Source organism: Ascaphus truei, chromosome 9 (assembly GCF_040206685.1).
Source record: "Ascaphus truei isolate aAscTru1 chromosome 9, aAscTru1.hap1, whole genome shotgun sequence".
NCBI lineage: Eukaryota > Metazoa > Chordata > Amphibia > Anura > Ascaphidae > Ascaphus > Ascaphus truei.
In genome coordinates, this window is record NC_134491.1 from 20,470,582 (window position 1) to 20,497,167 (window position 26,586).

A 26,586-nucleotide genomic window follows, 5' to 3' on the forward strand; every position below is an offset into this window, starting at 1 on the left:
GCCCGCTGCGTTCACACAGACCTGCTCAGCTCTGCCCGCTGCGTTCATACACAGACCTGCTCAGCTCTGCCCGCTGCGTTCACACAGACCTGCTCAGCTCTGCCCGCTGCGTTCATACACAGACCTGCTCAGCTCTGCCCGCTGCGTTCATACACAGACCTGCTCAGCTCTGCCCGCTGCGTTCATACACAGACCTGCTCAGCTCTGCCCGCTGCATTCACACAGACCTGCTCAGCTCTGCCCGCTGCGTTCATACACAGATCTGCTCAGCTCTGCCCGCTGCGTTCATACGCAGACCTGCTCAGCTCTGCCCGCTGCGTTCACACAGACCTGCTCAGCTCTGCCCGCTGCGTTCATACACAGACCTGCTCAGCTCTGCCCGCTGCGTTCATACACAGACCTGCTCTGCCCGCTGCGTTCACACAGACCTGCTCAGCTCTGCCCGCTGCGTTCATACACAGACCTGCTCAGCTCTGCCCGCTGCGTTCATACACAGACCTGCTCAGCTCTGCCCGCTGCGTTCATACACAGACCTGCTCTGCCCGATGCGTTCATACACAGACCTGCTCTGCCCGCTGCGTTCATACACAGACCTGCTCTGCCCGCTGCGTTTATACACAGACCTGCTCTGCCCGCTGCGTTCATACACAGACCTGCTCTGCCCGCTGCGTTCATACACAGACCTGCTCTGCTCGCTGCGTTCATACACAGACCTGCTCTGCTCGCTGCGTTCATACACAGACCTGCTCAGCTCTGCCCGCTGCGTTCATACACAGACCTGCTCAGCTCTGCCCGCTGCGTTCATACACAGACCTGCTCAGCTCTGCCCGCTGCGTTCATACACAGACCTGCTCAGCTCTGCCCGCTGCGTTCATACACAGACCTGCTCAGCTCTGCCCGTTGCGTTCATACACAGACCTGCTCAGCTCTGCCCGCTGCGTTCATACACAGACCTGCTCAGCTCTGCCCGCTGCGTTCATACACAGACCTGCTCAGCTCTGCCCGCTGCGTTCATACACAGACCTGCTCAGCTCTGCCCGCTGCGTTCATACACAGACCTGCTCAGCTCTGCCCGCTGCATTCACACAGACCTGCTCAGCTCTGCCCGCTGCGTTCATACACAGACCTGCTCAGCTCTGCCCGTTGCGTTCATACACAGACCTGCTCAGCTCTGCCCGCTGCGTTCATACACAGACCTGCTCAGCTCTGCCCGCTGCGTTCATACACAGACCTGCTCTGCCCGCTGCGTTCATACACAGACCTGCTCAGCTCTGCCCGCTGCGTTCATACACAGACCTGCTCTGCCCGCTGCGTTCACACAGACCTGCTCAGCTCTGCCCGCTGCGTTCATACACAGACCTGCTCTGCCCGCTGCGTTCATACACAGACCTGCTCTGCCCGCTGCGTTCATACACAGACCTGCTCAGCTCTGCCCGCTGCGTTCATACACAGACCTGCTCAGCTCTGCCCGCTGCGTTCATACACAGACCTGCTCAGCTCTGCCCGCTGCGTTCATACACAGACCTGCTCTGCCCGCTGCGTTCATACACAGACCTGCTCTGCCCGCTGCGTTCATACACAGACCTGTTTAAAGGACCAAAGTGCAGTAATGGCAGGGACAGGTTTAACGGGTCACTTCTTGGGAACTGACACTGTCACCGACGTCTGAGACCTATAAGTATTTTTAAATAATTGAATAAAGTTATTATGTAAACACGCTGAGCAGAGACTTGGGAGGGGGGTGATTTCCTCTGGCTGCTCCTTCTGTCGGATGTCACTGCCTGTACAAACGCTTGTTAAACACAGCGCCGCCCCTAACCCCTTACCTTTATTGGGTCTCTGATAAGGACAGGGCGGGGTAAGGGGAAATAGGACACCCCCATTCAGAGGCCCCCGAAAAAAGGTCATTTAAAATTATTTTCCAGAGACACGTCGTCAAATCTTGTTATTTAGCATGGTTAGATTTGTTTAGGGAAAATAATTAGAAGTATTATTTCTCCAAGATACAATATTATAGGATATATCATATTAATGGTTTCACAATTACGCTAGTCAGGGGGACAAAAGAAAAGTGGGGAAGTTTGTATACATATATTTCTGTATCTATACGTGTATGTCTATATATTGTTAGTGTGGCTGCCCATTAATTCCTCGCAGTAATTGCATCCAGTTCCTCTAATTAGGAAATAACATTGTGATTGTGCTGCTTCTCCTCGTCTTGCTCTGATCTGTGGTGTTATTTTCAGCCGCCATCTTATTTCCTGCAAATCAGACAGTGCAGCACACAGCTACGGACTGAAAACTGCGTCAAGTGATAGTTGCGTACCTACAGAGACAGGTATACCAATCAGAGACAGCAAGGCAGAGAACTAGATCTGTGAGGTCATAAAATGTGTCACAGTCAGTGATATCATCAAATGTGTTAGTGACGTCATAATGTGTTACAGTCAGTGATGTCATAAAGTGTATTACAGTCAGTGATGTCATAATGTATTACAGTCAGTGATGTCATAAAGTGTATTACAGTCAGTGATGTCATAATGTGTTACAGTCAGTGATGTCATAAAGTGTATTACAGTCAGTGATGTCTTAATGTGTTACAGTCAGTGATGTCATAAAGTGTATTACAGTCAGTGATGTCATAATGTGTTACAGTCAGTGATGTCATACAACGCGTGTCAATCTTTGATGTCATAAAGCATGTGAACGTCTATGATGGCAAAAAAAATGTGACAGTCTGTGATATAAAAAGTGTGACAGTCTGTGACGTCATAAAGTAACCTGTGATGACCTCAAATTAAATTTCAATTTCCCTCCAAATCCAACAAATAGCGTGCAGCCCCGCCCATTTTGTAACCCCGCCCCCAGACACTAACCGCGCCCACTTAACGGCTGCACAGTATCTGGCTGAGACGCCTCACCCAATGATGGAGTCCCGCCCCCTACCTTTTCCCTTACCCAGCCAATCTCAGCTCACTCTGTGGAAGCCCCGCCCCTCGGTTTCTCACCGCTGAGCGTGCTGAGGGCGGGAAGCGGCACGTGCAGGGAGTGAAGGAGAAAGCCTCGCCCCAAGCACGTGATGCAAAGTAGTCTGGCGAACAACACAACTCCTGGGGGTGAGTATATACTGTGATTTATACATATAGTGTATACTGTGACCCTATATATACATATATAGTGTGTACTGTGATATACATACCGTGTATACTGCGACCCTATATATATATATATATATATATATATATATATATATATATATATATATATATTGTATACTGTGACCCTATATTTACATATATAGTGTTTACTGTGCCCATATATATATATATATACATATAGTGTGTACTGTGACCCTATATATACATTTAGTGTGTACTGTGATATATACATATATACTGTGACCCTATATATACATATAGTGTATACTGTGATCCTATATATACATATAGTGTATATATATCCTATATATATACATATATATCACAAGTGATATTCTTCATTGGCTATATGCTAACGGCGGAGGTATTTTGTTGCCGTTTTCACCCACCATAACTTAAAATGTATATGGTAAACCTACCCAGCCTAGAAATATTGCAAAGCAAGTGTAAACCAACCTCATACTGATGATACCCATCAAGGTTGAAACATGTCTGTGAGTGGTTTGACTTGCTTTGCTAGTCCCATGCTGTGTTTAAAATCTGTGTGAACGACGATGCATCAGCTTAAATGGCCTTCATGTGAATGGATATTCCAGGTAAAAGGTGACACTTTGTGTGCTCATTTGCATGTAATTTCCCAGAATCCCTTGCTGCAGTGGGATCACTGTATGCTAGGTGCTAGGTGATAATGGTTGAAAGGCGAGGTTGCAGACCTGTGTTAGGCTGCGTCCATGGTTAGTGATTGCGTGCTGAGGCGCGCGGAGGCTGAGGGAAAGCGGGTGCTTTCCCTGGCCTTAGACCGCGTGCCGTCTGGGGGCGTGTCAGGGGGCGGGCCAGTGATGTCACAGAGCTGGTTCACCCACGTGACCGGCCCTGCGCTCCGGCAAGCGCGAAAATGTAAAATTTTGCTAAGACTTAAGCTTCCGGGTGTTTGCGGAAGCGTAAGCGAGCCCCTACTAAAGCCGCTCTCATTGCGGCTGCAGGGGCTCAGTGCCGAGCGTAAGCGCGCCTCAGTACGGTGCGCTGACCATGTCCGAGGCCTTAGGCTTTGTCCCCGCTGGCGCTGAGCTTGCTCATGCTTGGAGAGCTCTCCAAGCATGAGCACGGGTGTCCTTTAAATTTTCGCAAGCGCTCGTGCGGGGGGGGGGGGGGGCGCAGGGGGGACAATGCAGAGGAAGCTGAGCGCGCTTATAAGTCTGTAAAATTTGTTTATGTAAGCGCAGAGCGCCGGTGAGCGTGTGTGCCCACGCATACGCGGGTGCGCATCGCGTGAGCGGGGACTTGCATATAGATATATGTGCAAGTCACCTCGCCAAGTGCCGCCCGCTCAGCGAGCTCAGCGCTAGCGGGGACGCAGCCTAAGGCATGTGAATGTGCTCACAAGTGATATTCTTTATTGGCAATATGTATCTAGAGGTATCTATAGATGTAGAGGTATCTGGACCGTGTTAGCCGAGCTTAATAATCAAAAACAAATACTCAATACCGTTCTGTGGCTAACGAAATGCTTTTATTTGTGCGAGCTGGCTTTATCCATTGTAACATCGCCCGGAGTAGAGATCATTGTATCTCGAAAGCTCGCACAAATAAAAGCATTTTGTTAGCCACAGAACGGTATTGAGTATTTGTTTTTGATTATATATATTTGCATGTAATTTCCCAGAATCCCTTGCTGCAGTTGAAGAACTGTATGCTGAGCGATAATGGTGAAAGGCAGGGTTGCAGACCTGTCTAAGACATGCAAATGAGCACAAAGTAATATATATATTACAAAGTAGAACACCAAAAAAATATGTGTATATATATATATATATATATATATATATATATACACACACATATAGAGGTATCAGTACCGTGATAGCCGAGCTTCAATAATCAAAAAATAAATAGATGATACCGTTCTGTGGCTAACGAAATGCTTTCATTTGTGCGAGCTTTCGAGATACACTGATCTCTTCTTCCGGCGATGTTACAATGAATAAGCAAAAGGTATACTTAAAAACAGTGTCTCTTGGAATGTTATCTGTGCTGTTCCTTTCCCCCCCCCCCCCCAGCACAGATAACATTCCAAGAGACACTGTTTTTAAGTATACCTTTTGCTTATTCATTGTAACATCGCCGGAAGAAGAGATCAGTGTACCTCGAAAGCTCGCACAAATAAAAGCATTTTCGTTAGCCACAGAACGGTATCATCTATTTATTTTTTGATTATATATACATACATACATATATACAGGAGGGCCCCGTGTATACGACAGGTTCCGTTCCAGGGGCTAGCCGTATAATGAAAATCGCCGGAAAGCGAATCCGGCGATTTTCAGTTGTTTTTGCATGCGCAAATCGACATTTTTGCCATTCTGCGCATGCGCGACCTATGGTATGCGTGCGCAAACTACAGTATGCGTGCGCAAACTACGGTCTGCGCATGCGCGCCGGGCGCAACCGCCCATTCTGCGCATGCGCGATTTAAGAACCAAGATGGCGGCCCCCTTCTCGGTGCCGCCGTATCGGCGGATCGCCGAGAAGCGGGGCCCTGCTGTACATATTTACATTTATAGTGGTGTGATATCAATGTATATACTATTTAAGTGTAACTTTCTAAATGCTTTCAGTACCATAGGGTAATACAGAGCATTGTAAAGGTAAATATGTATGTACAGTATATATATATATATTTTATATATATATATATATATATATATAACTGGGTGGTTTTCTGGGTATGCACCTTAACCCTGGCTGTGCTCAAAGCTGTGACCATGCAGCAAGCTTAAGCCTATAGGGAACCATGTTAAAAATGGTTATTGAGGCAAAAAGTGACACTGTGTGCTCATTTGCATGTCATTTCCCAGAATCCCTTGCTGCAGTGGAAGTGCTGTATGCTGGGTGATAATGGGGAAAGGTGGGGTTGCAGACCTGCCTAAGACATGCAGATGAGCATACAGTTATATTTGCATATTTGCTTTCCTGTGGAGGGTTTTTGTAACTTTTTTTACTCACCATAACTTAACTCAGTATTATGGTTTAGCCTATCCCATAGCCTCTCTTGCATTCCCAGTAAAATCAACCCCACACTGATGAGACCCATCAAGGTCGAAACGGCTGTCTGTGGGTGGATTTCTGGGTATGCACCTTAACCCTGGCTGTGCTCAAAGCTGTGACCATGCAGCAAGCTTAAGCCTATAGGGAACCATGTTAAAAATGGTTATTGAGGCAAAAAGTGACACTGTGTGCTCATTTGCATGTCATTTCCCAGAATCCCTTGCTGCAGTGGAAGTGCTGTATGCTGGGTGATAATGGGGAAAGGTGGGGTTGCAGACCTGCCTAAGACATGCAGATGAGCATACAGTTATATTTGCATATATATATATATATATATATATATATATATATATATATATATATACATACATGCACAGTACTATATATGTACAGGAACATGTGTGCAAAGAAATATGATATAGACATATAAATGCTCTCTCTGTGTGTATATATATATATATAAAAAGTGACACTGTGTGCTCATTTGCATGTCATTTCCCAGAATCCCTTGCTGCAGTGGAAGTGCTGTATGCTGGGTGATAATGGGGAAAGGCGGGGTTGCAGACCTGCCTAAGACATGCAGATGAGCATACAGCTATATTTGCATATATATATATATATATATATATATATATATATATATAAATATATATATATATACACCATATATATATATATATATACCATAATACTGAGTTAAGTTATGGTGAGTAAAAAAAGTGACAAAAACCCTCCACAGGAAAGCAAATATGCAAATACAACTGTATGCTCATCTGCATGTCATATATATATATATAGTTATATATATATATATATACACACACACTCACACTCATCTACGGTAATACTGAAATAGTTATGTCACAAACTGTCACTTGCTTTATGACATGCTTTATGACATCAGACTGACATGTGTTTTATTACAGACTTTATGATCTCACACACTGTGACTCCTGTTCTCTGATTCGCTGTCTTTGATTGGCTAACTCTCTTTAGGGGGAGGAACCACCCCGTGGCGCAGTTTCCTGTCCGTGTGATCGTCCCTGTCTGCTCTGCAGAGAATAATATGGCGGCTGAAAATAACACCAGATATGGGAGCGAGGTGAGAAGCGGCACACACTCCATCCCAATGACATGCTAATATTAATAATTATTTATAGTTGCCTATTTTTGGGGGTTTGGATGCCTGTTTTTAATGCGTTCAGGTCTTGGAGGATTGCTAAAATCAATCACAATCTCAGAATCCCCCCTTTTAAGCACCTTCCAATTGTGACATATTATTTTATATGTAATATTCTTTAAGGTGTCCGCCTGTTTTTCTCTCCCCTCTAGGTAGGAAGCAGAGGGTCTCTGTCTGAACTGCGTTCATTTCAGTTCCGGGGACCAACTGCTTTCCAAGAAACTTACCTCCAAAGTTGCCCCCCCCCCCCCGTACTATCCCTGACTGGGTAAACACTATGGCGGTTTAAATCTCCTGCGGCACGGGAGCCAATAGGAAGCCACAAAGTCATCCGTCACGGTTTCCTACTGGCTCGTGTGCGGCGAAGATTATGAATCAGGAAGTAGCGGCAGCACTTAGACTGGTAAGTATCTTGGTAAGGCTGGGCTTATAGTGCCTTGTGACGGCGACGCGATGTCGCTCCGAAACAAATACATTGACCCCGTCGCAACCAAAAATTTTGAAGCCGGGTAAATTTGATTTTTTTTTTTTTAGAGACGGTCGCCACATGTGACTGGCTCTAAACCAATTACATTGCGCTGCCCGCCCCCTTCGTGATGTCACTGGCCTTGTCTCCAGCGACGTCGCTAAAAACCAAATTACAACTTTCGCTAATGGCGACGGGTGACGTCAACGGTCGTGTCGACGTCGCCAGCACTATAAGTGCTGCCTAAGATGGGGGTCCCCAGAGCTCAAATGAATGCAGTTCATCTCTGGAGACCACTTGTGTTACACCTACTTAAAAAAAAAAAAACTAAATTGGAATTATCCTTTAATTTGATTTTAAAGCAGCAAACCCGTATGGGTTTTCAAGTCTGGGACCATGTTACTTGTAGCTTCCGGGACCTCCCAGTTCCAGAGATACTTCCCGGTTCAGTTACCAGTGTTGGAGCTCCCTCCAGGGGGAAATAAAATGGCTACTAAATCTTGCGGATCCTGCGTGGCCCATAGGTCGCCACCATTTAAAATCCCCCGAAGAAAACATTGCTAAGTATCTTGGAAGCCAGGGTGTCCCTGGGAACTGAAGATAGCCAGAGACACCCCTGGTTCCAAGGCTGGATTGCTGCTTAAATTGTTCACAGAGGTTGAGAAGGAAAGATAACACAAGCCACAGAAGTAATTCTCTGCATATGTGGCCGCGTCCCAAGGTTGGATTTAAAGGTGGTACATATAATTGGTGCAGCCTCTTGCGTAGTCCTTCAGAACCTTTGATGGCGTGCGCCATCTCCTGCTAACGCAATTAGTGGGAGCCGCCCTTTTTCTAAAATGGCTAGACCAGGGGTGACCAACTTCAGTCCTCAAGGGCTACCAAAAGGCCAACTTTGCAGGAGATCCCTGCTTCAGCGCAAGTGGCTCAATCGAGCCACTGAGTGAGCCCCACCTGTGCTGAAGCAGAGACTGATTGAGCCACCTGTGCTGAAGCAGGAAAATCTCCAATACCTGACCTTTTGGTGGCCCTTGAGGACTTGAGTTGGCCACCCCTGATCTAGACAGATGTTCGTAAATATTGTCCACCGTTAGAACATGAGGGTGACTGACCCACAAATCCCTCTGTCTGACGTCACCCCTAAGGATCTGCCATTCCTCACGGGACAACTCCGCCTACCATGGATAGTGGCGTTGGCTTTCGACTCAGGTTTGGGGATCGTGTCGCTTCACTTTGCCAAAGTCTGTTCAGATTTACAAAGCAGTACAAAGCCTAAAGGCACTTAGGGGGCATATTGACTAAGCAGCGCTATGCCATAAGACAAATTGCGGCTCAGAAGACCACTTATGACCCAAATCACCCGAATGGGCCAAATGGCGTCTTCCAACATTGGAAGATGTCTTATGGAATAGCAATACTTAGTAAATAGACTCTCTATGAATTACAGATTAGCACTGCTTACTCAATTTGTCCCAGTGTGTCCCATGCACAATGCGGTCTGGCCGCGTGTGCTTCACAGGTGCAGATCCCACAGTAGCACGGCGTACGATTGCAGGGCTGCCGGCAGTCACAGGTCACAGTATTTCTCTGCCTTTGAGTGATGGGGTGTCCGCCTAACTGGATGTGGATACAAATTCTCCCTTTTTCCCAAGTCAAATAATATTTTCTGCCCCGTGAGCTGAGCAAATGAAGGGAAGCGAATTCGCTCTCCGTGAAAAGTGAGCTGGTTACAGGAGCATGTGGAGTAAGTGAGTGCGTATCTTGTGCACCAAGGCACGACACGCTCAGTAATAGAACAGAGAACTCCTTGTAGGCGCAGAAACCTGCTTGCAAAAGAATCCATTTTTTTGCGGGCAACAAGGTCAGGGGTTTAACAGGCTCCTGCAGTGCTGATCCCACGCTGAAGAAATACGGTTTGACAGGAGGGGAAAGAATGCGCCGACATGTCGAGAGATAGCTGTGCATTCTCCGAGATACAAATCTACAACTTGTGACAATTTGCAGGAGGGGAAAGCACAGCGGTTTCTTCACATTCAAGGTGTAATTAGATGAGGTTTGAAGTACGTATTATTATTGTGTCGGTTTGGTGATGGAAGGGGATTAAGGGGCAGATCCTCGGAAGTCCGTTGAATCCTTAACGATGCGTTAACTTCAGTTAACGCCTCGGTAAGTGCTAACGGGGGTCTTCAACGCTCTGTAACGATGCACTATGTGCTGTTTTCAGCCGTAACGAGCCCTTGCGTTACTGTAACGGGCGTTCGTGGTAATAATATGCAAAAGAGGCGTTCCCCTAAACAGCGCAGATCCACAGAGCACCGTTCTAGTTAGCGCAGGGATTTAACGTAACGTCAGAGCTAAAGGGGCGCTACTCACATCCAGACCCTGGAATAGGTCTGTTACTGGGTTTGGGTAAGTGTAAGATAAGTTAGGTATGATTTAACCATCATATTGTTATTTACAGGGGTCTTTCCAGTCTTCTCTTTGTTTACTTTAATTAAAGTTCTATTCAGGGTCTGCATGGGAGTAAGGGCATCTTTGGGTTATACAGGTTTAACACCATGTTATTTGAAGGCAGTGCTAACTTAACATGGCTTTAAATCTATGCTAATGACATCACTAACCAGCATTGGTTTTGCATATATTTAGCTCTGAATACCCATTAAACCGAGGGAACCTAACCAACGTAACCTATTTAGGTCACGACACGTTGGTAGCCAAAATGTAACGGACTTCTGAAGATCTTCCCCTATGTGGGGACGGTGGGATCCATTCTAAATGAAACCCCTTCACTGCCATATGAGCGCTCATTGTATATTTAGGGATGTTAAGTGTAATGTGTTGTAGGCCCCTGTGGCAGCAAAGGTTAAGTTATTCTGAAACAAAATGCTATAAATGTGCCCTGTTTGTAACCGTGTTTTTTTTTTTTTTACAAAGACAGTGAAATATTCGATTTATAACTAGAATGCAGCGCAATCCTCTGCGTGCAGCTTGATTTGCAATGCGTCGCAGGAAATAAAACGGTTAACCAGCTTTCTTATGATGACTTCCATTATACAACTCGAACATATAATTGCATGCCATTACCCAGAATCCTTTGCAGCAGTGGCAGCCACGGCATGCTGTGCGATTATGGGGTACGGCAGGTATGTGGCCCTGCCTCGGACATGTGGCCATGGTCATACGGGTTATTGTTTCATGACATATTTGAGATTTCAAATAGGTTGGTAACGGTCCAGGGCATTTTGTATTCTCTGCAATTGAATGGGAAATATCACATTTAAATTTGAATGTTTATAAAATGTGTTAACAGGAGGTAATGCATTGAGAGTTACCTCTCGTTTTCAAGTATGTCAACATTTAAAGCGGAAATCCATGCCAGTGGATTTTTGTGCGAATTGTTTTTTTTAATTTATAGCATTTAAGCAGAGGGTCTCCGGAGCTGAACCCCTTTAATTTTGGCACCTGGTTCCTGAAATATTTACCTCTGAAGTAGGTGCCGATAGCAGCTTTCTCCTCGGCTACCAGGGTTCAGAATACGTCCGCTGTTGAAAGATGTAGCGCTCTACGGACCAATAGGAAGCCGTGACGTCATCGGTGCGGCTTCCTATTGGCCCAAGTGATACGAGAGCTTTAAAATTTAAAGCCCTGCTTGCTCAGCTGGACAAGCAACCAGCACCTACTTCAGATGTAAGTATCTCCGGAACCAGGGGGTCCCCAGAGTTTTTAATGAATGGGGGTACAGCTCTGGAGACCCCCTGCTTCAATTATATATATTAAAAAAAGAAAAAACGTCACCCAAAAATTTGCCGGCATAAATTGCTCCGTTTAAGGAGCAGATTGGTTGGAGCACATGTGCATTGTGAAGAGAGGCTGCGTCCCCCTCTCAATTCCCCATGTTCCTTCCAGAGGAGGGGTCCCGGGCTGTGCCTGTGCAGTGAGAGAGCGGAGCTGAGGGGGCACTGCAGCGCAGGGCTGACTTTGCAGGGTCTGGATCCCACATGTACAGGAGATTCACATATGAAAGGATTCTTTTGTCTTCGTTTTAATAATGCGGTCGAGCTTTTAACCTCCGACCCGGGTCAGGAAAGAGGGAGGATTCCCTAAACGCTCAGCCTGTCAGTCAGAGCTGGTGCAGAAAGCTGTCCCGTACTGGGGCACAACCAAGGGGTTAGGGGGGCAGCCAGGAGACTTTTAGCACTACTCCTGTTATACATAACCCCCAGTTCTGTATGCAGTAGGAGTGGGGACACTAGCCTCAGAAATGGCAACTCCAGTTTGACACCCAGTGTCAGGTCCATGTGATGTTGGGCAAATCGATTAGAGCCTCTGGATACCAAACATTTGATTGCAAGCTCTTCTGCGCAGGTGAAAATTGGCCTGTAAAGTGGCTTCATGACTGGAAATGTCACTGCCTGGATGCAGGTGAATCCGGTCCAAATTCCAGTATCGGCTTCTCCTTGTGAACTTGGGCAAGTCACTTCAGATCAGGGGCGGCCAACTCCAGTGTTGCTGAAGCACGGATAACCTGAGAACCTGACCTGTTGGTGGCCCTTGAGGACTGGAGTTGCCCCCCCCTTTTGCTTTAGACTGTAAGCTCTTTGGGGCAGGAGCTCATTGGGCCTGCAAAATTCGATGTAAAGTTCTCTGTACACTCAGCAACATACAAGAAAAATAGGTTATTATTAATTCTTTTACTGGGCACAGCTCTGTAAATTGTTAGTCCCGTAAACAAAATAAAAAGACATAAAAAGGGGGCTGAGTGCTACCCCTGACGCCATGCACGGGGCACAGGGGTGTAGGTCCAGCGCTTCCACCATGGGCTGGTGCTGCAGGGGTTAAAAGCGGCCAAGGAATGCCGGAGTTTAGCCGGAGGCGTCGGCTGGTCACCTGTGAGGGATTAGCTGGCCCTGCAGACAGTTGTTGTTTGAGAACTGTCTGAGGCCACAGAGGGGGATATTTTAGCATTGAGGGAGGGAAGGGGCAGAGAATACCCCCACCAGGGACCTTCCTGTCCCGTCGAGATTATTATACGAGTGTCAGATGTGTCTGAAAGGACAGCTCTGACCCACGGGTCCTGTCTGCTGAGAGGCTAAATCCACCCAGCTTTCCAAAAAAATATATATCTACATCCCTGGGTCCTTGTGGTGGTAAGGAAGAACGTATTTTTCAACAAACATATTACATTTTGAGCCCTGCTGCTGTGATTACATTAAATTTGTCTGGAGATTTAGCTTCCTTTCCTTATTAGAAGGGGGGTGTCAGGCATGTGTACCCCGCACACCAGATCTGTGCATGCCCCACCATTGTCTCAGTGCCTTGTGAGGAAAGGGGATGGGGTGAGGGAGAGATAGGGGCTCATCCTAAATGACAAATTACAGAACTAGTTTATTTGGTCCCACGTGAGAGACTGCATCTTTAAAAGGAACATCGCCGAAGCTGCTCTATGAAATTACATTTTCTGTGTTGGACACCTTTTAAGATGGCTGCCTTCATGATATTTTACTTGTTTCCATTCTGGTCATTGGTCTAGTTGTTGTGTGTCTTTATATGTTCATGAGGCCCGAATGAAAGAGGGAGGTAGTAGGAGGGCACCTGTGAATGCCTTAAGGTGCTTTGCAGTGATTAGTGCACCACTTTGGTGGAGCTGTGGGAGTCTGTGATATGCTGCGGCTCCCGTGGGAGTCAGTGTGATATGCTGCGGCCCCCGTGGGAGTCAGTGTGATATGCTGCGGCCCCCGTGGGAGTCAGTGTGATGCTGCGGCTCCCGTGGAAGTCACTGTGATATGCTGCGACCTCCGTGGGAGTCAGTGTGATATGCTGCGACCTCCGTGGGAGTCAGTGTGATATGCTGCGGCTCCCGTGGGAGTCAGTGTGATATGCTGCGGCTCCCGTGGGAGTCAGTGTGATATGCTGCGGTCTCTGTGGGAGTCACTGTGATATGCTGCGGCCACTGTGGGAGTCAGTGTGATATGCTGCGACCCCCGTGGGAGTCAGTGTGATATGCTGCGAGCCCCGTGGGAGTCAGTGTGATATGCTGCGAGCCCCGTGGGAGTCAGTGTGATATGCTGCGGCTCCCGTGGGAGTCAGTGTGATATGCTGCGGTCTCTGTGGGAGTCAGTGTGATATGCTGCGGCTCCCGTGGGAGTCAGTGTGATATGCTGCGGCTCCCGTGGGAGTCAGTGTGGTATGCTGCGGTCTCTGTGGGAGTCAGTGTGATATGCTGCGGGCCCCGTGGGAGTCAGTGTGATATGCTGCGGTCTCTGTGGGAGTCAGTGTGATATGCTGCGGGCCCCGTGGGAGTCGGTGTGATATGCTGCGGCTCCCGTGGGAGTCAGTGTGATATGCTGCTAGCCCCGTGGGAGTCAGTGTGATATGCTGCGGCCCCCGTGGGAGTCAGTGTGATATGCTGCGAGCCACGTGGGAGTCAGTGTGATATGCTGCGGCTCCCGTGGGAGTCAGTGTGATATGCTGCGAGCCCCGTGGGAGTCAGTGTGATATGCTGCGAGCCCTGTGGGAGTCAGTGTGATATGCTGCGAGCCCCGTGGGAGTCAGTGTGATATGCTGCGGCCTCTGTGGGAGTCAGTGTGATATGCTGCGGGCCCCGTGGGAGTCGGTGTGATATACTGCGGGCCCCGTGGGAGTCAGTGTGATATGCTGCGACCCTCGTGGGAGTCACTGTGATATGCTGCGGCTCCCGTGGGAGTCAGTGTGATATGCTGCGGTCTCTGTGGGAGTCAGTGTGATATTCTGCGAGCCCCGTGGGAATCAGTGTGATATGCTGCGGCTCCCGTGGGAGTCACTGTGATATGCTGCGGCCCCCGTGGGAGTCAGTGTGGTATGCTGCGAGCCCCCTTGGGAGTCAGTGTGATATGCTGCGAGCCCCCTTGGGAGTCAGTGTGATATGCTGCGGGCCCCGTGGGAGTCAGTGTGATATTCTGCGGGCCCCGTGGGAGTCAGTGTGATATTCTGCGAGCCCCGTGGGAGTCAGTGTGATATGCTGCGAGCCCCGTGGGAGTCAGTGTGATATTCTGCGAGCCACGTGGGAGTCAGTGTGATATGCTGCGGCCCCCGTGGGAGTCAGTGTGATATTCTGCGAGCCCCGTGGGAGTCAGTGTGATATGCTGCGGGCCCCGTGGGAGTCAGTGTGATATTCTGCGAGCCCCGTGGGAGTCAGTGTGATATGCTGCGAGCCCCGTGGGAGTCAGTGTGATATTCTGCGAGCCACGTGGGAGTCAGTGTGATATGCTGTGGGCCCCGTGGGAGTCAGTGTGATATTCTGCGAGCCCCGTGGGAGTCAGTGTGATATGCTGCGGGACCCGTGGGAGTCAGTGTGATATTCTGCGAGCCCCGTGGGAGTCAGTGTGATATGCTGCGGCTCCCGTGGGAGTCAGTGTGATATGCTGCGGCTCCCGTGGGAGTCAGTGTGATATGCTGCGAGCCCCGTGGGAGTCAGTGTGATATGCTGCGGCTCCCGTGGGAGTCAGTGTGATATGCTGCGGGCCCCGTGGGAGTCAGTGTGATATGCTGCGGCTCCCGTGGGAGTCAGTGTGATATTCTGCGAGCCCCGTGGGAGTCAGTGTGATATACTGCGGCTCCCGTGGGAGTCAGTGTGATATGCTGCGGGCCCCGTGGGAGTCAGTGTGATATGCTGCGGTCTCTGTGGGAGTCAGTGTGATATGCTGCGGCCCCCGTGGGAGTCAGTGTGATATGCTGCGGCCCCGTGGGAGTCAGTGTAATATGCTGCGGGCCCCGTGGGAGTCAGTGTGATATGCTGCGGTCTCTGTGGGAGTCAGTGTGATATGCTGCGGCCCCCGTGGGAGTCAGTGTGATATGCTGCGACCCCCGTGGGAGTCAGTGTGATATATTGCGGCTCCCGTGGGAGTCAGTGTGATATGCTGCGGTCTCTGTGGGAGTCAGTGTGATATGCTGCGGACCCCGTGGGAGTCGGTGTGATATGCTGCGGCCCCGTGGGAGTCAGTGTGATATGCTGCGGGCCCCGTGGGAGTCAGTGTGATATGCTGCGGGCCCCGTGGGAGTCAGTGTGATATTGTGCGAGCCCCGTGGGAGTCAGTGTGATATACTGCGGCCCCCATGGGAGTCAGTGTGATATGCTGCGGCTCCCGTGGGAGTCAGTGTGATATGCTGCGAGCCCCGTGGGAGTCAGTGTGATATGCTGCGGCCCCGTGGGAGTCAGTGTGATATAATGCGGGCCCCGTGGGAGTCAGTGTGATATGCTGCGAGCCCCGTGGGAGTCAGTGTGATATGCTGCGGCCCCGTGGGAGTCAGTGTGGTATGCTGCGGGCCCCGTGGGAGTCAGTGTGATATGCTTTGGGCCCTGTGGGAGTCAGTGTGATATGCTGCGGGCCCCGTGGGAGTCAGTGTGATATTCTGCGAGCCCCGTGGGAGTCAGTGTGATATACTGCGGCCCCCGTGGGAGTCAGTGTGATATGTTGCGGCCCCGTGGGAGTCAGTGTGATATACTGCGGCCCCCATGGGAGTCAGTGTGATATGTTGCGGCTCCCGTGGGAGTCAGTGTGATATGCTGTGAGCCCCGTGGGAGTCAGTGTGATATGCTGCGGCCCTGTGGGAGTCAGTGTGGTATGCTGCGGTCTCTGTGGGAGTCAGTGTGATATGCTGCGGGCCCCGTGGGAGTCGGTGTGATATGCTGCGGCCCCCATGGGAGTCAGTGTGATATGCTGCGGCTCCCGTGGGAGTCAGTGTGGTATGCTGCGGTCTCTGTGGGAGTCAGTGTGATATGTTGCGGGCCCCGTGGGAGTCGGTGTGATATGCTGCGGCCCCCGTGGGAGTCAGTGTGATATGCTGCGAGCCCCGTGGGAGTCAGTGTGATATGCTGCGGCTCCCGTGGGAGTCAGTGTGATATGCTGCGGCTCCCATGGGAGTCAGTGTGATATGCTGCGAGCCCCCTTGGGAGTCAGTGTGATATGCTGCGGCTCCCGTGGGAGTCACTGTGATATGCTGCGGCTCCCATGGGAGTCAGTGTGGTATGCTGCGGCTCCCGTGGGAGTCAGTGTGATATGCTGCGGGCCCCGTGGGAGTCAGTGTGATATTCTGCGAGCCCCGTGGGAGTCAGTGTGATATGCTGCGGGCCCCGTGGGAGTCAGTGTGATATTCTGCGAGCCACGTGGGAGTCAGTGTGATATGCTGCGGCTCCCGTGGAAGTCACTGTGATATGCTGCGACCTCCGTGGGAGTCAGTGTGATATGCTGCGACCTCCGTGGGAGTCAGTGTGATATGCTGCGGCTCCCGTGGGAGTCAGTGTGATATGCTGCGGCTCCCGTGGGAGTCAGTGTGATATGCTGCGGCTCCCGTGGGAGTCAGTGTGATATGCTGCGGTCTCTGTGGGAGTCACTGTGATATGCTGCGGCCACTGTGGGAGTCAGTGTGATATGCTGCGACCCCCGTGGGAGTCAGTGTGATATGCTGCGAGCCCCGTGGGAGTCAGTGTGATATGCTGCGAGCCCCGTGGGAGTCAGTGTGATATGCTGCGGCTCCCGTGGGAGTCAGTGTGATATGCTGCGGTCTCTGTGGGAGTCAGTGTGATATGCTGCGGCTCCCGTGGGAGTCAGTGTGATATGCTGCGGCTCCCGTGGGAGTCAGTGTGGTATGCTGCGGTCTCTGTGGGAGTCAGTGTGATATGCTGCGGGCCCCGTGGGAGTCAGTGTGATATGCTGCGGTCTCTGTGGGAGTCAGTGTGATATGCTGCGGGCCCCGTGGGAGTCGGTGTGATATGCTGCGGCTCCCGTGGGAGTCAGTGTGATATGCTGCTAGCCCCGTGGGAGTCAGTGTGATATGCTGCGGCCCCCGTGGGAGTCAGTGTGATATGCTGCGAGCCACGTGGGAGTCAGTGTGATATGCTGCGGCTCCCGTGGGAGTCAGTGTGATATGCTGCGAGCCCCGTGGGAGTCAGTGTGATATGCTGCGAGCCCTGTGGGAGTCAGTGTGATATGCTGCGAGCCCCGTGGGAGTCAGTGTGATATGCTGCGGCCTCTGTGGGAGTCAGTGTGATATGCTGCGGGCCCCGTGGGAGTCGGTGTGATATACTGCGGGCCCCGTGGGAGTCAGTGTGATATGCTGCGACCCTCGTGGGAGTCACTGTGATATGCTGCGGCTCCCGTGGGAGTCAGTGTGATATGCTGCGGTCTCTGTGGGAGTCAGTGTGATATTCTGCGAGCCCCGTGGGAATCAGTGTGATATGCTGCGGCTCCCGTGGGAGTCACTGTGATATGCTGCGGCCCCCGTGGGAGTCAGTGTGGTATGCTGCGAGCCCCCTTGGGAGTCAGTGTGATATGCTGCGAGCCCCCTTGGGAGTCAGTGTGATATGCTGCGGGCCCCGTGGGAGTCAGTGTGATATTCTGCGGGCCTCGTGGGAGTCAGTGTGATATTCTGCGAGCCCCGTGGGAGTCAGTGTGATATGCTGCGAGCCCCGTGGGAGTCAGTGTGATATTCTGCGAGCCACGTGGGAGTCAGTGTGATATGCTGCGGCCCCCGTGGGAGTCAGTGTGATATTCTGCGAGCCCCGTGGGAGTCAGTGTGATATGCTGCGGGCCCCGTGGGAGTCAGTGTGATATTCTGCGAGCCCCGTGGGAGTCAGTGTGATATGCTGCGAGCCCCGTGGGAGTCAGTGTGATATTCTGCGAGCCACGTGGGAGTCAGTGTGATATGCTGTGGGCCCCGTGGGGGTCAGTGTGATATTCTGCGAGCCCCGTGGGAGTCAGTGTGATATGCTGCGGGCCCCGTGGGAGTCAGTGTGATATTCTGCGAGCCCCGTGGGAGTCAGTGTGATATGCTGCGGCTCCCGTGGGAGTCAGTGTGATATGCTGCGGCTCCCGTGGGAGTCAGTGTGATATGCTGCGAGCCCCGTGGGAGTCAGTGTGATATGCTGCGGCTCCCGTGGGAGTCAGTGTGATATGCTGCGGGCCCCGTGGGAGTCAGTGTGATATGCTGCGGCTCCCGTGGGAGTCAGTGTGATATTCTGCGAGCCCCGTGGGAGTCAGTGTGATATACTGCGGCTCCCGTGGGAGTCAGTGTGATATGCTGCGGGCCCCGTGGGAGTCAGTGTGATATGCTGCGGTCTCTGTGGGAGTCAGTGTGATATGCTGCGGCCCCCGTGGGAGTCAGTGTGATATGCTGCGGCCCCGTGGGAGTCAGTGTAATATGCTGCGGGCCCCGTGGGAGTCAGTGTGATATGCTGCGGTCTCTGTGGGAGTCAGTGTGATATGCTGCGGCCCCCGTGGGAGTCAGTGTGATATGCTGCGACCCCCGTGGGAGTCAGTGTGATATATTGCGGCTCCCGTGGGAGTCAGTGTGATATGCTGCGGTCTCTGTGGGAGTCAGTGTGATATGCTGCGGACCCCGTGGGAGTCGGTGTGATATGCTGCGGCCCCGTGGGAGTCAGTGTGATATGCTGCGGGCCCCGTGGGAGTCAGTGTGATATGCTGCGGGCCCCGTGGGAGTCAGTGTGATATTGTGCGAGCCCCGTGGGAGTCAGTGTGATATACTGCGGCCCCCATGGGAGTCAGTGTGATATGCTGCGGCTCCCGTGGGAGTCAGTGTGATATGCTGCGAGCCCCGTGGGAGTCAGTGTGATATGCTGCGGCCCCGTGGGAGTCAGTGTGATATGCTGCGGGCCCCGTGGGAGTCAGTGTGATATGCTGCGAGCCCCGTGGGAGTCAGTGTGATATGCTGCGGCCCCGTGGGAGTCAGTGTGGTATGCTGCGGGCCCCGTGGGAGTCAGTGTGATATGCTTTGGGCCCTGTGGGAGTCAGTGTGATATGCTGCGGGCCCCGTGGGAGTCAGTGTGATATTCTGCGAGCCCCGTGGGAGTCAGTGTGATATACTGCGGCCCCCGTGGGAGTCAGTGTGATATGTTGCGGCCCCGTGGGAGTCAGTGTGATATACTGCGGCCCCCATGGGAGTCAGTGTGATATGTTGCGGCTCCCGTGGGAGTCAGTGTGATATGCTGTGAGCCCCGTGGGAGTCAGTGTGATATGCTGCGGCCCCGTGGGAGTCAGTGTGGTATGCTGCGGTCTCTGTGGGAGTCAGTGTGATATGCTGCGGGCCCCGTGGGAGTCGGTGTGATATGCTGCGGCCCCCATGGGAGTCAGTGTGATATGCTGCGGCTCCCGTGGGAGTCAGTGTGGTATGCTGCGGTCTCTGTGGGAGTCAGTGTGATATGTTGCGGGCCCCGTGGGAGTCGGTGTGATATGCTGCGGCCCCCGTGGGAGTCAGTGTGATATGCTGCGAGCCACGTGGGAGTCAGTGTGATATGCTGCGGCTCCCGTGGGAGTCAGTGTGATATGCTGCGAGCCCCGTGGGAGTCAGTGTGATATGCTGCGAGCCCCGTGGGAGTCAGTGTGATATGCTGCAGCCTCTGTGGGAGTCAGTGTGATATGCTGCGGGCCCCGTGGGAGTCAGTGTGATATGCTGCGGGCCCCGTGGGAGTCAGTGTGATATGCTGCGACCCTCGTGGGAGTCACTGTGATATGCTGCGGCTCCCGTGGGAGTCAGTGTGATATGCTGTGGTCTCTGTGGGAGTCAGTGTGATATTCTGCGAGCCCCGTGGGAGTCAGTGTGATATGCTGCGGGCCCCGTGGGAGTCAGTGTGATATGCTGCGGTCTCTGTGGGAGTCAGTGTGATATTCTGCGAGCCCCGTGGGAGTCACTGTGATATGCTGCGGCTCCCGTGGGAGTCAGTGTGATATGCTGCGGTCTCTGTGGGAGTCAGTGTGATATTCTGCGAGCCCCGTGGGAGTCAGTGTGATATGCTGCGGCTCCCGTGGGAGTCACTGTGATATGCTGCGGCTCCCATGGGAGTCAGTGTGGTATGCTGCGGCTCCCGTGGGAGTCAGTGTGATATGCTGCGAGCCCCCTTGGGAGTCAGTGTGATATGCTGCGGGCCCCGTGGGAGTCAGTGTGATATTCTGCGAGCCCCGTGGGAGTCAGTGTGATATGCTGCGGGCCCCGTGGGAGTCAGTGTGATATTCTGCGAGCCACGTGGGAGTCAGTGTGATATGCTGCGAGCCCCGTGGGAGTCAGTGTGATATTCTGCGAGCCACGTGGGAGTCAGTGTGATATGCTGCGGGCCCCGTGGGAGTCAGTGTGATATTCTGCGAGCCCCGTGGGAGTCAGTGTGATATGCTGCGGCTCCCGTGGGAGTTAGTGTGATTTGCTGTGGCCCCCGTGGGAGTCAGTGTGATATTCTGCGAGCCCCGTGGGAGTCAGTGTGATATGCTGCGAGCCCCGTGGGAGTCAGTGTGATATGCTCCGAGCCCCGTGGGAGTCAGTGTGATATGCTGCGGGCCCCGTGGGAGTCAGTGTGATATGCTGCGGGCCCCGTGGGAGTCAGTGTGATATGCTGCGGGCCCCGTGGGAGTCAGTGTGATATGCTGCGAGCCCCGTGGGAGTCAGTGTGATATGCTGCGAGCCCCGTGGGAGTCAGTGTGATATGCTGCGGGCCCCGTGGGAGTCAGTGTGATATGCTGCGAGCCCCGTGGGAGTCAGTGTGATATGCTGCGGGCCCCGTGGGAGTCAGTGTGATATGCTGCGGTCTCTGTGGGAGTCAGTGTGATATGCTGCGGCCCCCGTGGGAGTCAGTGTGATATGCTGCGGCCCCGTGGGAGTCAGTGTGATATGCTGCGGGCCCCGTGGGAGTCAGTGTGATATGCTGCGGTCTCTGTGGGAGTCAGTGTGATATGCTGCGGCCCCCGTGGGAGTCAGTGTGATATGCTGCGGGCCCCGTGGGAGTCAGTGTGATATGCTGCGACCCCCGTGGGAGTCAGTGTGATATGCTGCGGCCCCCGTGGGAGTCAGTGTGATATGCTGCGGCCCCCGTGGGAGTCAGTGTGATATGCTGCGGCTCCCGTGGGAGTCTGTGATATGTTGCGGCTCCCGTGAGAGTCAGTGAGATATGCTGCGGCTCCCGTGGGAGTCAGTGTGATATGCTGCGGCCAATGTGGGAGTCAGTGTGATATGCTGCGGCCTCTGTGGGAGTCAGTGTGATATGCTGCGGGCCCCGTGGGAGTCAGTGTGATATGCTGCATCTCCCGTGGGAGTCAGTATGATATGCTGCGGTCTCTGTGGGAGTCAGTGTGATATGCTGCGAGCCCCCGTGGGAGTCAGTGTGATATGCTGCGAGCCCCCGTAGGAGTCGGTGTGATATCCTGCGGCTCCCGTGGGAGTCAGTGTGATATGCTGCGGCCCCCGTGGGAGTCAGTGTGATATGCTGCGACCCCTGTGGGAGTTAGTGTGATATGCAGCGGGCCCCGTGGGAGTCAGTGTGATATGCTGCGGGCCCCGTGGGAGTCAGTGTGATATGCTGCGACCCCCGTGGGAGTCAGTGTGATATGCTGCGGCTCCCGTGGGAGTCAGTGTGATATGCTGCGGTCTCTGTGGGAGTCAGTGTGATATGCTGCGGGCCCCGTGGGAGTCAGTGTGATATGCTTTGGGCCCCGTGGGAGTCAGTGTGATATGCTGCGGGCCCCGTGGGTGTCAGTGTGATATTCTACGAGCCCCGTGGGAGTCAGTGTGATATACTGCGGCCCCCATGGGAGTCAGTGTGATATGCTGCGGTCTCTGTGGGAGTCAGTGTGATATGCTGCGGACCCCGTGGGAGTCAGTGTGATATGCTGCGGGCCCCGTGGGAGTCAGTGTGATATGCTGCGGCCCCCGTAGGAGTCAGTGTGATATTCTGCGAGCCCCGTGGGAGTCAGTGTGATATACTGCGGCCCCCATGGGAGTCAGTGTGATATGCTGCGAGCCCCGTGGGAGTCAGTGTGATATGCTGCGGCCCCCGTGGGAGTCAGTGTGATATGCTGCGAGCCCCGTGGGAGTCAGTGTGATATGCTGCGAGCCCCGTGGGAGTCAGTGTGATATGCTGCGGTCTCTGTGGGAGTCAGTGTGATATGCTGCGGCCCCCGTGGGAGTCAGTGTGATATGCTGCGGGCCCCGTGGGAATCAGTGTGATATGCTGCGGGCCCCGTGGGAGTCAGTGTGATATGCTGCGACCCCCGTGGGAGTCAGTGTGATATGCTGTGGCTCCCGTGGGAGTCAGTGTAATATGCTGCGGACCCCGTGGGAGTCAGTGTGATATGCTGCGGGCCCCGTGGGAGTCAGTGTGATATTCTGCGGCCCCCGTGGGAGTCAGTGTGATATGCTGCGAGCCCCGTGGGAGTCAGTGTGATATGCTGCATCTCCCGTGGGAGTCAGTGTGATATGCTGCGGTCTCTGTGGGAGTCAGTGTGATATGCTGCGAGCCCCCGTGGGAGTCAGTGTGATATGCTGCGAGCCCCCGTAGGAGTCGGTGTGATATGCTGCGGCTCCCGTGGGAGTCGGTGTGATATGCTGCGGCCCCCGTGGGAGTCGGTGTGATATGCTGCGACCCCCGTGGGAGTCGGTGTGATATGCTGTGGCTCCCGTGGGAGTCAGTGTGATATGCTGCGGGCCCCGTGGGAGTCAGTGTGATATGCTGCGACCCCCGTGGGAGTCAGTGTGATATGCTGCGACCCCCGTGGGAGTCAGTGTGATATGCTGCGGCTCCCGTGGGAGTCGGTGTGATATATTGCGGCTCCCGTGGGAGTCAGTGTGATATGCTGCGGTCTCTGTGGGAGTCAGTGTGATATGCTGCGGACCCCGTGGGAGTCAGTGTGATATGCTGCGGGCCCCGTGGGAGTCAGTGTGATATGCTTTGGGCCCCGTGGGTGTCAGTGTGATATGCTGTGGGCCCCGTGGGAGTCAGTGTGATATTCTGCGAGCCCCGTGGGAGTCAGTGTGATATGCTGCGGCCCCCGTGGGAGTCAGTGTGATATGCTGCGGCCCCCGTGGGAGTCAGTGTGATATGCTGCGAGCCCCGTGGGAGTCAGTGTGATATGCTCCGAGCCCCGTGGGAGTCAGTGTGATATGCTGCGGGCCCCGTGGGAGTCAGTGTGATATGCTGCGAGCCCCGTGGGAGTCAGTGTGATATGCTGCGACACCCGTGGGAGTCAGTGTGATATGCTGCGAGCCCCGTGGGAGTCAGTGTGATATGCTGCGGCCCCAGTGGGAGTCAGTGTGATATGCTGCGGCCCCCGTGGGAGTCAGTGTGATATGCTGCGGCCCCCGTGGGAGTCAGTGTGATATGCTGCGGCTCCCGTGGGAGTCAGTGTGATATGCTGCGACACCCGTGGGAGTCAGTGTGATATGCTGCGGCTCCCGTGGGAGTCTGTGATATGCTGCGGCTCCCGTGGGAGACAGTGTGATATGCTGCGACCCCCGTGGGAGTCAGTGTGATATGCTGCGGGCCCCGTGGGAGTCAGTGTGATATGCTGCGAGCCCCGTGGGAGTCAGTGTGATATGCTGCGAGCCCCGTGGGAGTCAGTGTGATATGCTGCGGGCCCCGTGGGAGTCAGTGTGATATGCTGCGACCCCCGTGGGAGTCAGTGTGATATGCTGCGAGCCCCGTGGGAGTCAGTGTGATATGCTGCGACCCCCGTGGGAGTCAGTGTGATATTCTGCTGGCCCCGTGGGAGTCAGTGTGATATTCTGTGGGCCCCGTGGGAGTCAGTGTGATATTCTGCGGCCCCCGTGGGAGTCAGTGTGATATGCTGCGAGCCCTGTGGGAGTCAGTGTGATATTCTGCGGGCCCCGTGGGAGTCAGTGTGATATTCTGCGGGCCCCGTGGGAGTCAGTGTGATATGCTGCGGCCCCCGTGGGAGTCAGTATGATATTCTCAGAGCCCCGTGGGAGTCAGTGTGATATGCTGCGGCCCCCGTGGGAGTCAGTGTGATATGCTGCGGGCCCCGTGGGAGTCAGTGTGATATGCTGCGAGCCCCGTGGGAGTCAGTGTGATATGCTGCGGCCCACGTGGGAGTCAGTGTGATATGCTGCGGTCTCTGTGGGAGTCAGTGTGATATGCTGCGGCTCCCGTGGGAGTCAGTGTGATATGCTGCGGCCCCCGTGGGAGTCAGTGTGATATGCTGCGGCCCTGTGGGAGTCAGTGTGATATGCTGCGGTCTCTGTGGGAGTCAGTGTGATATGCTGCGGACCCCGTGGGAGTCAGTGTGATATGCTGCGGGCCCCGTGGGAGTCAGTGTGATATGCTTTGGGCCCCGTGGGAGTCAGTGTGATATGCTGCGGGCCCCGTGGGAGTCAGTGTGATATTCTGCGGCCCCCGTGGGAGTCTGTGTGATATGCTGCGAGCCCCGTGGGAGTCAGTGTGATATGCTGCGAGCCCCGTGGGAGTCAGTGTGATATGCTGTGGTCTCTGTGGGAGTCAGTGTGATATGCTGCGGCCCCGTGGGAGTCAGTGTGATATGCTGCGGGCCCCGTGGGAGTCAGTGTGATATGCTGCGGCCCCGTGGGAGTCAGTGTGATATGCTGCGGGCCCCGTGGGAGTCAGTGTGATATGCTGCGGCTCCCGTGGGAGTCAGTGTGATATACTGCGACACCCGTGGGAGTCAGTGTGATATGCTGCGGCCCCCGTGGGAGTCAGTGTGATATGCTGCTGCCCCCGTGGGAGTCAGTGTGATATGCTGCGGCCCCCGTGGGAGTCAGTGTGATATGCTGCGGCCCCCGTGGGAGTCAGTGTGATATGCTGCGGCCCCCGTGGGAGTCAGTGTGATATGCTGCGGCCCCCGTGGGAGTCTGTGATATGCTGCGGCTCCCGTGGGAGTTAGTGTGATATGCTGCGAGCCCCGTGGGAGTCAGTGTGATATGCTGCGAGCCCCGTGGGAGTCAGTGTGATATGCTGCGGCTCCCGTGGGAGTCAGTGTGATATGCTGCGACCCCCGTGGGAGTCAGTGTGATATGCTGCGGCTCCCGTGGGAGTCAGTGTGATATGCTGCGACCCCCGTGGGAGTCACTGTGATATGCTGCGGGCCCCGTGGGAGTCAGTGTGATATGCTGCGAGCCCCGTGGGAGTCAGTGTGATATGCTGCGGGCCCCGTGGGAGTCAGTGTGATATGCTGCGACCTTCGTGGGAGTCAGTGTGATATGCTGCGACCCCCGTGGGAGTCAGTGTGATATGCTGCGAGCCCCGTGGGAGTCAGTGTGATATGCTGCGGCTCCTGTGGGAGTCTGTGATATGTTGCGGCTCCCGTGGGAGTCTGTGATATGTTGCGGCTCCCGTGGGAGTCAGTGTGATATGCTGAGGCTCCCGTGGGAGTCAGTGTGATATGCTGCGAGCCCCGTGGGAGTCAGTGTGATATGCTGCGGGCCCCGTGGGAGTCAGTGTGATATGCTGCGGCTCCCGTGGGAGTCAGTGTGATATGCTGCGGGCCCCGTGGGAGTCAGTGTGATATGCTGCGGGCCCCGTGGGAGTCAGTGTGATATGCTGCGAGCCCCGTGGGAGTCAGTGTGATATGCTGCGAGCCCCGTGGGAGTCAGTGTGATATGCTGTGGTCTCTGTGGGAGTCAGTGTGATATGCTGCGGCCCCGTGGGAGTCAGTGTGATATGCTGCGGGCCCCGTGGGAGTCAGTGTGATATGCTGCGGCCCCGTTGGAGTCAGTGTGATATGCTGCGGGCCCCGTGGGAGTCAGTGTGATATACTGCGACACCCGTGGGAGTCAGTGTGATATGCTGCGGCCCCCGTGGGAGTCAGTGTGATATGCTGCGGCCCCCGTGGGAGTCAGTGTGATATGCTGCGGCCCCCGTGGGAGTCAGTGTGATATGCTGCGGCCCCCGTGGGAGTCTGTGATATGCTGCGGCTCCCGTGGGAGTCAGTGTGATATGCTGCGAGCCCCGT

General features: G+C 53.5%; 1 protein-coding gene across 5 annotated transcripts in view; it reads left to right on the forward strand.

Annotated features, from left to right (window-relative positions):
- Positions 1–3,001: 3,001 nt before the first annotated feature.
- The window catches only part of FOXP4 (forkhead box P4), a 211,714-nt gene continuing 188,129 nt past the window's right edge, over positions 3,002–26,586 (forward strand). For all 5 annotated transcript variants that reach the window (XM_075613618.1, XM_075613620.1, XM_075613621.1 and 2 more), the window contains exons 1-2: positions 3,002–3,116; positions 7,200–7,305. The gene's annotated coding sequence lies outside the window, so the exon portion shown is untranslated. The remainder of the gene's footprint in view (positions 3,117–7,199; positions 7,306–26,586) is intronic.